General features: G+C 38.5%; 1 non-coding gene across 1 annotated transcript; it reads left to right on the forward strand.

Moving 5' to 3' along the window:
* The first annotated feature begins 4409 nt into the window (after window positions 1–4409).
* On the forward strand, window positions 4410–4472 carry LOC117020973 (U7 small nuclear RNA). The gene has a single exon (XR_004422791.1). It is a non-coding gene; the product is annotated as a U7 small nuclear RNA (small nuclear RNA).
* Window positions 4473–11027: the final 6555 nt, after the last annotated feature.

The following is an 11027-nucleotide window of genomic DNA, read 5'->3' on the forward strand; positions in this document are numbered from 1 at the left end:
TGTCACATGCAGGCAAAAGCATTCCTACTTAACAAACCAGGGCCACCAAATGTCTTTCCAGAACTACTTTTAGAAATTTCTTTAGCCCTTTCTCACTTTGAAAAAGAGCCTTTCTTTTATAGTCTATTTTTCTGAATAGTAAATGATACTATTTCCATTTCAGCATGATGCCAGAAAGGAATAAATTTTTAGATTTTGTGTACTTAAGAATTAATAATATCACTACCTGAGATTATGTTATATAATTACTATAGTTATATTTATTGTTAACAAATACATTGAAAATTGTCAAGATATTAATTTTACTATATGTCATAAATATATTTTACTCAATACAATTAATAGATTGTATGTCACTTAATTTTATTTATATTTTATTATATTATCATATTATAAAATACATTGTCCATTTATTGTCTTTCTTCCTCAGTAGAATGAAGACAGTGCCTAGAACAGTGCCTGACAAGTAGTCAAGCCGTAAATATTTGTTGAATAAATAAATCTTAGCCAAAAAAAAAAAAAAGGCTTATCTAAAATTAGCCTGTTTCAAGCAAAAAAAAAAAAAATCAATGAGTGTGTTAGTAAGGGGTCAGTTTAAATGAGGGGCTCATCTTAACCTCCAAAGAGGCAGCCTTTTAAATGCTGGTAATTGGTTTTAAAAACAAATTACATTATTTTTTATTTAAATGTCCCATAGGCAATTAGACTTCTGTTTTTAAAATGGGTGTCTGGGAAAATAAGTCACTTTAGTAGACTCCTGTCTTGGCGATGGAGTTTCTTAAACACCATGTCTGGGGCACAGAGTCAAACACAAGGAATTCTCTTCAGCCTGAGGGATCAGGAGCGAAATGCTGACCCACACTTTTGCCAGTTAGTTTCTAAATCCCATTCAGAGCTCCTTTTATGACCAACATCATCTCAAAATGTGTTCTCTCTGTTTTCCCCTATGCTGCATAAGTTAAACAAAATCTTCATTAAAAAGTTTGTAATCCTCTCTGCTGAAAAACAAAAGAACAAAAAAGAGTATCTGGTATCATGCGGCCTTTCTCATGTCAAACAACCAAGTCACAAACTACCCACGTTTCCTTTGAGGGTCCTTTCCACCTCTGGAAAATAAACAGATCTTCTGACATGAATTCTGACCGACCCCACCCCCCCACCCCCACTCCCGCCATCATGCACAGACGGAGGATCAGGGCTCCTTCACCAGTGAAGAATTCTTCCGGGCCAATGCAGGATCAATGACTGGGCACTGCCTGCTAGAACAGGATTCACATCAGCTACCACTCTCATCCCAGGGCACTGCTAACCGCTTTCCAGAAGACTGAAGGCTTCAGTCAGTGCACACAGGAAAAGCAGAGTGAAGCATGACAAGTTCTGAGCTACTCACCTGTCACTCAGAAGGACAAGCATCTATTGAAGATTCCACTGTGGAACTCTGCTCGGTGGACATAAGATCAGGCTCCAGCCAACTCACCCCCAAGGCAGGAAAGTGCTCTCCAGCACTAAATAGCTAAAGGCCTTGGATTTGTTACCTACTATTGCTGAACAAATTACCACAAACTTAGCAATTCAAAATACCACACACTCATTATCTCATGGTTTTGGTGGGTCAGAAATTTGCACACAGCCTAGCTGGGTCTTCCACTTCAGTGTCTCTCAGGAAACTACAATCAAGGTGTCAGCCAGAACTGGAGTCCTATCTGAAGCCTTCACTGTGGAAGGATCTGCTTCTAAGCTCATATGGTTGTTGGCAAGATTTAGTACCTTCTGGGCTATTGACCAAACGGCTTCAGTTCCTCACTGCTGTCAGCCAGAAGCCACCTTCAGTTCTTTGCAATGAGGTAAGGATGGTCCTGGGAAAGCTTCTGGTTTCCTGACAAGGAAATATAGCTGGCCTTCCGTAATCACCTTCCACCCCCACACCTCCATCTTTCTACTTTAAAGGAGAATGCAATATCTGATTCTCGAGCAGCCATTTTGTGGCTACAAGGCAACAAGTATGACAGAAAGTTACCTTGACATTGCCAAGCTGCACAATATGGCAGCCTGCTTCATCAAAGACAACAAGGGAGAGCTTCTCAAGCCAGATACCTCCTTTTCAGGCTTCAAGCTTCATCTTTTCCCCACATTCAGTCAATCACTATGTCCTACTGATCCTAATACTAAAATGTCTCTCAAATCTGTCTCCTCACCACTCTAAGTGCTAAGATTCAAGCACTCATGTCTCTATAGAATTACTTCAATAGCTTTCTAAGGGTCTCTCTGGGCCAGTGGTGTGCTAGTAAAGGTTTAACAACCAACTCTACAGGGTGTGAATAAGCCCTGATTTGTAGAATCTGCTTATTTGCATAGTATAAACACTCCCACTCTGGCTCATTTCAAGTTACTAAAGTGGTATCACTGATGACAGTGTTGGAAGAGATGGAATTATATAGTGTTTTCACCACACAGACACAGTCGATATAAAGAACTCCAAGAGCATACATGTAGCAAAATTAGGAAGTGATAAGCTTTAAGTATTTATCTTTGTTTTTAATATAGTGTAATTATAACTTTATATAATTTAATATGTAATAACATCTATGCTCAACAAACCACTTGGGAAATCCCGGCGAAGCTAACAACTGGCTCTCACAAGCTGATATACACCCAGTCCAGCACACCACGACCATTCCTAGGGTCTGCATGCAAGTTCTTCTTCAAAGCACAGCAGACTGACATTTCAACACAAATTTAATCATGTCACTGTCCCTGTTCTTTTCGGTGGATTCTCATGACGTGACCACACCTATCGCTCTGACCATAGGTCATCCGGTTATACTTCTGACCATACTTTGACCACACCTATGGCTCCAACTGCATTTTAGATCAAAATTAACCATGAATGATAATAGTAACAGTAATAGAACATAACAGTATTTTAACCCTTACTCTGTGCTAAGTACTTATCATGCATGCACTACATCATTTCATCTGTGTAAAAATCATATGAGCTAGCTACTCTTAGTATCCCTATTTTACAGATGAGGAAAGTGAACAATGTTTCAGTAACTTGTAAAAATTGTAATGGAACTGGTCTAATAACAAAACCCAGATTCTTAGAACTAAGGCAGTCTTATCAACAATTTAACACTCCCCCCATGCAGTATGTTCTTCCTATCTTCTTCCCATTGTACATGGTTTGTTTTTTTTTTTTTCCTTTATCAAGAAGGTCACATCACCAATGACCCTGGCTCTACACGATGCTGTTCATATCTTCCTAAGGAGTTACTACTCCAAGTACCTAGTTCAATTGCACTTTAAACTGGGAGGTAAGAGAAACTTTGAGACTCAAGAATGTACAGCCAACACTGAGATTCAAGTACCACTGGGATCAGTGCTGATTTGGGATAATGACGTTTTAGCAGGGGGAAAAAAAAAACTCATTTTATCCAAGTGTCAAGGCATAAAGGAAATAGCTAAGGTGTCCTAGAGTTCAAACAGTCAAAATGTATTCAGTTCCAATGGCATCTGGCTAACTGTCCCTTCTTAAGCTACCATTAAATTAGCTAGGATTAAAAAGGCAACGAGAGAGAGAGAGAGAACTCATATAACATCCAAAGCTAAGGACTTAAGATACAGATAGCTTATTTCCAGGATCTATGTGGATGTAAAAGTCTAAAGAAGCCTAGAGTACTAGTCCCCAAACCCGCTCCTCCCAAGTCTTTCTTCTTCCATTCTGAAATAGCAAATTCCAAAAGACAAGGCAGGAATCGGAGTAAAAAGGGGAGTGGAGATTCTGCTGGTCCTGCAAAGCATCCTGAGAAGTTTATTCTATACACATAAACGAGGTGGGTTGGGCCAGAGATAAAAAGATTCCTGAGTGAGGTGACTTTGGAGATTTTAGAATTTTGGTAACTCCTTCTCTTCAGGTCATCAAGGAACACAGAACTGGACAGTAAAAATGGTCCCACTCCAGTACACTGGAGCTGTCCAAGATAAAAAACTTGGAGAAACTGGGAATTTGTAGGAAAGGAGCATATCAACCTTCCCAATAGCTATGACCTTTAAAAAAAGATGTTAACAGTGCACACATGAATAACAAAATCCATGCATCTGTATGTTAATAAAGACTGAGTCTGAATTAATTGCTCTTCATCAGAACATGAGTAACGAGAAAAAACAAGTAGTCAACAATTAGATCCACTCTACAAATTGCAGTATTCCTGATGGAAGACTAGAACAATTCCATCAGAAGCAATAAACAAAAACATAAAAAAATTCTGAGCTGAAAACAAACTTGAGTGTACAAGTTAAAAGGGATCAAAATATATTCTTGAAAATAAATAAAACTACACCTCAATACAACCTGACAATATTTTTAAGTATAGGGGTTAAGAAAAATGAATCCTTTAAAAAGGTAGATATAGTGCTTACAGCTCTTTTTGAATTTATCTAGTAAGTCTTCCAGTTTTCACCTGAAAGCCCCCCAACCGCCCCAAAAAAGGTAGATACCAACTATCTCTAGTATGATACAATTTATATAAATAAGAAAAACACATACATGCTCAAAACAATACTATATATTATTCATGGATGTATAAATATGTATGTACAATTATTTTAAATGGCCTGAAAATTACATTTCAAATTCTTAATAGTGGCTGTCCTTGAGTGGCTCTGGAGCAGACTAGTGAGTAGAATGGGAAGTGGGGTACTGGTTAAAGGGCACTTTGGCTATATCTGTAATATTTGTTAGGAAGGGGGGAAGGAGGGAGGAAAAGAGGGGAAGGAAAGAAAAGGGGGGGAAAAAGATAAGACTTGAAGCAACTGAAAATACAAATAGTAATGCATCCTGGGTATGGAGAGTATTAATGTTTATTTTATTCTTTGCACTTTTGGTACATTTTAAACTTTTCTAAATAGAAGATGGAGAGGCAGGAGGAGACAAGCAACCAAGTTGGGAAGGGAAAATAAAATTAATCTGAGCTCAAATGTCTCCTATACATACTAAATTCAAAAGGATAGTTTTGACAAAAAAAAACAGAAACAAAAAAATCCTAAAGTTATATACCCAGCCAAGTTGTCATTCAAGTGTTAAGGGACTAGGAAAACATCCTCAAGCATACAGGAGCCCAGAAAATATACCAAACTCTTCCTCTTCTTGAAAAACTAACTGAATTCCTACTCTAGTCAAATGACTGATAAATCAGAATAAAGAGCTGGAAGCTGTGGTATTAAAAGCTTAGCAGTAAATATTGTAAACAGTCAAAGGCAAAAATAATAGGTGTACATGGATACAAAATCAAACACATCTACCTAGAAATATTTTTTAAAGAGAAGATATGAAAAGTAAAAGGATAATAATTTAACAACAGTAATCTGGATCCCCAAAGTCAGTAGGAAGAGCCAAGAGGGTGGGAAGTGTGAGGAGTAGCAGAGAATGTAGAATACAGTAAACTAAAGCTCAAGAACCCATCTTACATAGTAGAGGAACAGGGCAACGGGAACTTTAAATTCTTTGATCCTGAATGAAATGTAAACTCAGGAAAATTTTTTAGAAACAAAGATGTAAGCAATATGAAATTTCAAGCAGGATGTGAACCATACAGATCACTGAGGGAGACAAACAAAATATGCCTCCTACAGCAAAATCCTGAAAACAAAGTAATAGTAATAACAACTTAAAAGCTGAAAGCACAAAGCAAGATGATATGAGCAAGGATAAATATATTAGTGTTCAGGGAAATAAAAATTAAAATGATGAGTTATCATTTTTAATTATCAGATTGGCCAAATTTTAAGAGATTGTTAATGTCCAATACGGACAAGTGTGTGAGGAAATGGGCACTCAACATTTGGACCAGCCTCAATAGAGGCTAAATTGTCAGTGTATATCAAATTTTGAAATGAGCATATATACTACAGAAATGATGCATAGTCTGACAATAACATATATGCCAAACACATAGTGACAATGATATATATGCACATTTTGATGGCAGCATTGTTTATGACAGCAAAAAAATGGAAATAAACTAAATGCCCACTAATAGCATGATTGGAAATAAATTCTGCTACACCCATTTAATCAATTATTACACAACAATTAAAAGAACAAAATGGACTTACGAGTATATGATATGACAGAAAAATCTCTAAGACATTATCAATAAGTTGGGGGGGAAACAATGTACAGAACAGTGCATATAAAACATACCTATTTCGTTATAGTCCTAACTCTGTATTAGTATATGGGCATGTTTATGTAAATATATAGAAAAATGTCTGGAAGAATACATATTAAACTTTTAATAGATCCCTCTGGGAGGGAGTAGCTTTTCCCTTCGTATTCTATACACTCTATACAGTTTGCATTTTTATACAGCAAATGTGTCCCTCCAGTAATTGTTTTCGTTCTGTTTTGTTTTCTTACTAGGCCTTACTCAAATGTTAACTCTGTAATCTTCCCCTGATTTCCTTTGCCTTTACTTTGATGATTCAAATGCATGCTATACTTCTCTCCATATTCACATATGTACTGTTACTTAGTAAATAATTGTAAACATATTTCTTCTCTTATATAGATGGCAAGCTCCCTGTCTTACTCATCTCTGAATTTCCCACACCCAGCACAACATCTGGCACATAGTGGGCTCTCATTGTTTAATCAGATGAATTAATCAACCAATCAATCAAACAATATAGGCGGGAGATGCTGTAACGCTTTTCAAATTATGTTGCTAGGTTATCTACACCATATCTGATTCCACAGTCTGTAGTTTATCAAAATAAGCTCAGGAGCTCTTGAAAAAGCAGTATAGTGGTTAAGAGCAAGGGTTCAAATTTCAGCTTCACTGTTTACCAGCTGGTGACTCTGGGTAGGTCACTTACCTCTGTAATTCAGCTTCCTCTTCTGTGAGATGGGTCTAGTAACACTTCTTACTTCACAGAGCTGTTGTAAACATTAATGAGTTAATACATGTGTTGGCTATTACCATTACCGTTATTAACAAAACACATTTCTAAATAACAACTGGGAAGAGAATATAAATTTTTAACAAAATTTTCAAGGCATTGTCATTCAAGGACCCTATCTCATGAGGTATAAGAGGAGGAACACAGATTGGCACTTCCAAATACTGAGTCAAGGGGACAGCCACCTCTAAATGCTGAAGATGCCCCTCACGCTCCCTGCTTGCCCATCCCCCACGCTTTCTCTGCGGCCCCCACTCTCCCGGTCCCTACTACTTGAGCCTCTTGAGCCCCAGCTAAATATTCAACCCTTCCCAAATCTGAAGTTGATCCTAATTCAAATCACAGGGAAATTAAATGAGTCCTTGGTCATTTCTGAGTGGAAATTAATAAACAAAAACCTCATTTAAAGTGGAGTCGGGAAGCTACAAGTAAAAACTCTCACACACGTCACTCAGCACACAGTAATCTGACCCTAAAAGGCAGAAAGGTAGGTACCTTACATCTCCAGCAGGAAGTGATACTACTTAACCTCAGCTGCAGGAAACAAAGATTCCTCCTTGCCGAGTCACAGCTCAGCCAATGGGAGACTGCCATAGTTCAGCCAATGAAAAGTCACCATATTTCAAACTTTGAGTTTCCTCCAAAGGACTCTTCCGTTACAACAGAGCCTCCAAAGTCCATAAAAGAGCATTTTTTCCCTTTGTTTCTATGGACTTGAGCCTCGTTTGCCATTTACGCAGCATGTCCACAATTGCAATTCTTTGTTGTTCCTAAATAAACCCATTTTGCTGGAGAAATATCTGTCTATTTGTTTAGGTCAACATCTGCAATCCTGAAGTTTTTCAAATCTTGGAATAAAAGTACAGGCTCCTCTCTATTATGCAAGATACTTTTGCCAGAGAAGGTACAAATGTGTAAGGGGAACACTTAGTTAATCACTGCATCAATTGAAATTTTCTTGAAAGCCCATCTTAGAGAATGGGGTAGGGGAATTCAGAGAAGTGAAAGATATGGAGCCATTTCTTTTGTGAGTATAGAAGTAGGGAAAGGGAATTATCGTGGAACCACCATCACGTGTTTACCTCATCCCATCACCATCCCCTGATTAGCTTCCATATTCTGTCTGCGCCATGCTGCTCTTCTTGCCCTCTGCAGCCTGTAGATACTAATGAAATCTAAGTGTGATTCTATGGTAAACACCTATTTTCCATCTTGGAATCGCACAGAGATTCAAAAGCTGAATTATTTGAACGTACTAAGATGCCGAGGCAGGCCAGCACCTTCAAAGGCCAGCACAGAAGGGGCAAGCTGAGACAGGACAAAGCAAAGGGGAGGGTGGAGAAGGCTGAGATCTGCTCCTGGGTAATGAAAGGAGGCCCCCCCCCGCCCCACTATGGGAACCATGGAAGCCTGCCTGCCTTGAGAGATCTTAGATTGTCCCATCAGAAGAGTCTCCCCTGAATCACAAGAAAATCTTTCAGTATTTGGGTGGGGCAGGGGGCCGGGGGCCAGGCCTTTAAACTGTGGGAAGCCCCACTTCCGTGCTCCTGTCTCAGACCAGAGAGACAGCTGTGGGTGGATTTCAGTTGCCTGATTTCCCCACACATCTCCAGGCTAACGAAATTGTTTTGAAAGCCTGTTTCCTTGTTTTCCACAGATGTTCCTCACAAATCTGAACTAATGGGGGTGGGGTCTCCACTCAACCTGCCACAAGCCACATTTTGAAGGGGGAAATAACTTACCTTTTTTCTTTAATCATTTTCTGGTAAGATTTTGATCAGGACAGGGGCAAAATCCAAGGCCACAGTACAAGTGCCACCACATGCTCTCTGGGAGACTTGGACCAACCAAATGGCCTCTAGGATTGCTGCCAGGGGTTTTAGATCTAGGTCACAGTTTCTGGTGACATAATTTGACCACCTAAATCCATATAGTAAGGGATCTTATTTTATACAATGTAGGCAGAGTCTGTCGATAAGAGAAACAAGACTGAGCAACAGAAGGAGATGCACAGACCCCGGGAACCTCAGTGAGTGCATCTCAACACCACACAAAGCTGTGAGTGTGTGACCATGAAAACTTTGAATTAGCTGCCAGACAGAGTAAGTGCCCTAAAACCAAGATACATTTTAAAATGCTTTTATTCCGAATATTTATTCATAGGTCAAGCCTCATTTTTCATTCCATTAATGCATTCATATTGCACCTGTTTTCCTCTCCCTTAGGTGCTTTACATATCCAAATGAACAAATACTGATTCACTCCAGGTTCCTTCGCTGTCTCTTAACTCTCGGCCTCTGACACTCCCTTTCCCTCCTTCTCATGCTCTGAATCCTGCTCCTTTGGTCCTTCTTAACCCCTGATCGAGGGTCCCATGCTCCCCATCCTCAGTCTTGCCCATGTCTCCTTTTGTTCTGCCCCAAAAAGATGCCAGACTGGAAGTCATTTTTCTTTTATTTAAAATCTAAGCATAAGGAAAGCTTTACCAATTCAAGCTCGGCCCCTGGTTCTAGAGAAAAGGTAGAAAAAGAGTTTGTTAATCCTAAGTGTGGTTTTTGTCTCAAGATTCTTTAAACAACCCTTTGTCATCGCACCAGACTTAACTGGTCAGCCTGACTGGTTTAAATTAACTCTTGTAAGTAGCAGAACAATTGAATCACCAGGTAAACAAGGGATCAGAGGTACTGAGGACAACCTTCCATCTTAGAAGGCTGCAGTTAGAAACCTGCCATGATCCAGCTCCACAGAAAGTACTTCTCCACTACCCTGGAAAAGCAACCTGTGATTTGTGTCCAAATTATTGGATAGTAATTATTTTTATAAATGTTTGATTGATGAATAAATAAATCAATATGTACAAATTTTAAGTGTACACCTAATGAGTTTTTACAAACTGAACACCTGTGTAACTAGCACTCAGATCAGATAGATGATGTTACGAGTATGCCAGAAGTTTCCAATCATTAACTCAGTCAAATATAAGTACAATTATGACTTCCATCACCACAGATGAGTTTTTCCTGGTGTTGAACTTTATATATATATGGAGTCATACCATATGCACTCTTTTATTTCTGGCTTTTTTTGCTCAGCTGTTATGTCCACGGCATGATTCTATGTTGTGGTGGGCATCATAAATTCATTCCTTTTCACTGCTGTATGATTTTACATTATATGAATATACTACAATTTATTTATCCATTCTACTGTTGATAGACATCTGGGTCATTTCTAGTTTGGGCGAGTTATGAATAATGCTGCTGTAAACATTCCTGTATATGTTTTTTGACACACACATTTGTAAATTTGTTGGGTTGATACCTAGGAGTGGAATTGCTGCATCATAGAATATACATATGTTCAGCTTTAGAAGATACTATCAGTTTCCCAAAGTCATGGTACCAATTTGTACTCCCATCAACGATGTATAAAAGTTCCAGTCCTCTACATCCTCTACAACATTTAATATTGTCAATTTGTAAAATTGTAAGCATTCTCATGGATGGTCCTAATAGCTCATTGTGGTATTAGTTTGCACTTCCCTAATGCCTACTGAGGTTGAGCATCTTTTTGTGTGCATATAGGCTACTGAGATATTCTCTTTTGAAAACTACTGATTTGAGCCTTTTATCCATTTTTAGTTGGATTTTCTCCTTATTAATTTGTGGGATATTTTTTATAAATTCTAGGTGCTAATCTTTTGCCTGACATTAGTGGTATAAGTATCTTCTCTCTAATGTAAATATCTTCCTCAGTTGCTTGTCATTTCACTCTCCTTAATGGCAAGAAAAGAGATTCTTGATTTTAATGAAGTCAGTTTATCTACCTTTCATTTTGTGGTTAGCTCTTTTTGTGTCCTGTTTAAGCAAGTTTTGCATATTCCAAGGTCTTGAATACATTCTCCAATGTTATCATCTAAAATATGTATTTCACATTAAGGTCAATGACCCACTAAGAATTGACTTTTGTGTATTATCTGAGATACGGAGGGGATAAAGTTCTTCCCCCCACCCCCCTTACTTACATCCAATTGATCAGCACTGTTTATTGGCACGGTACTAATGTGG

This window comes from Rhinolophus ferrumequinum, chromosome 3 (assembly GCF_004115265.2).
Source record: "Rhinolophus ferrumequinum isolate MPI-CBG mRhiFer1 chromosome 3, mRhiFer1_v1.p, whole genome shotgun sequence".
Classification (NCBI taxonomy): domain Eukaryota; kingdom Metazoa; phylum Chordata; class Mammalia; order Chiroptera; family Rhinolophidae; genus Rhinolophus; species Rhinolophus ferrumequinum.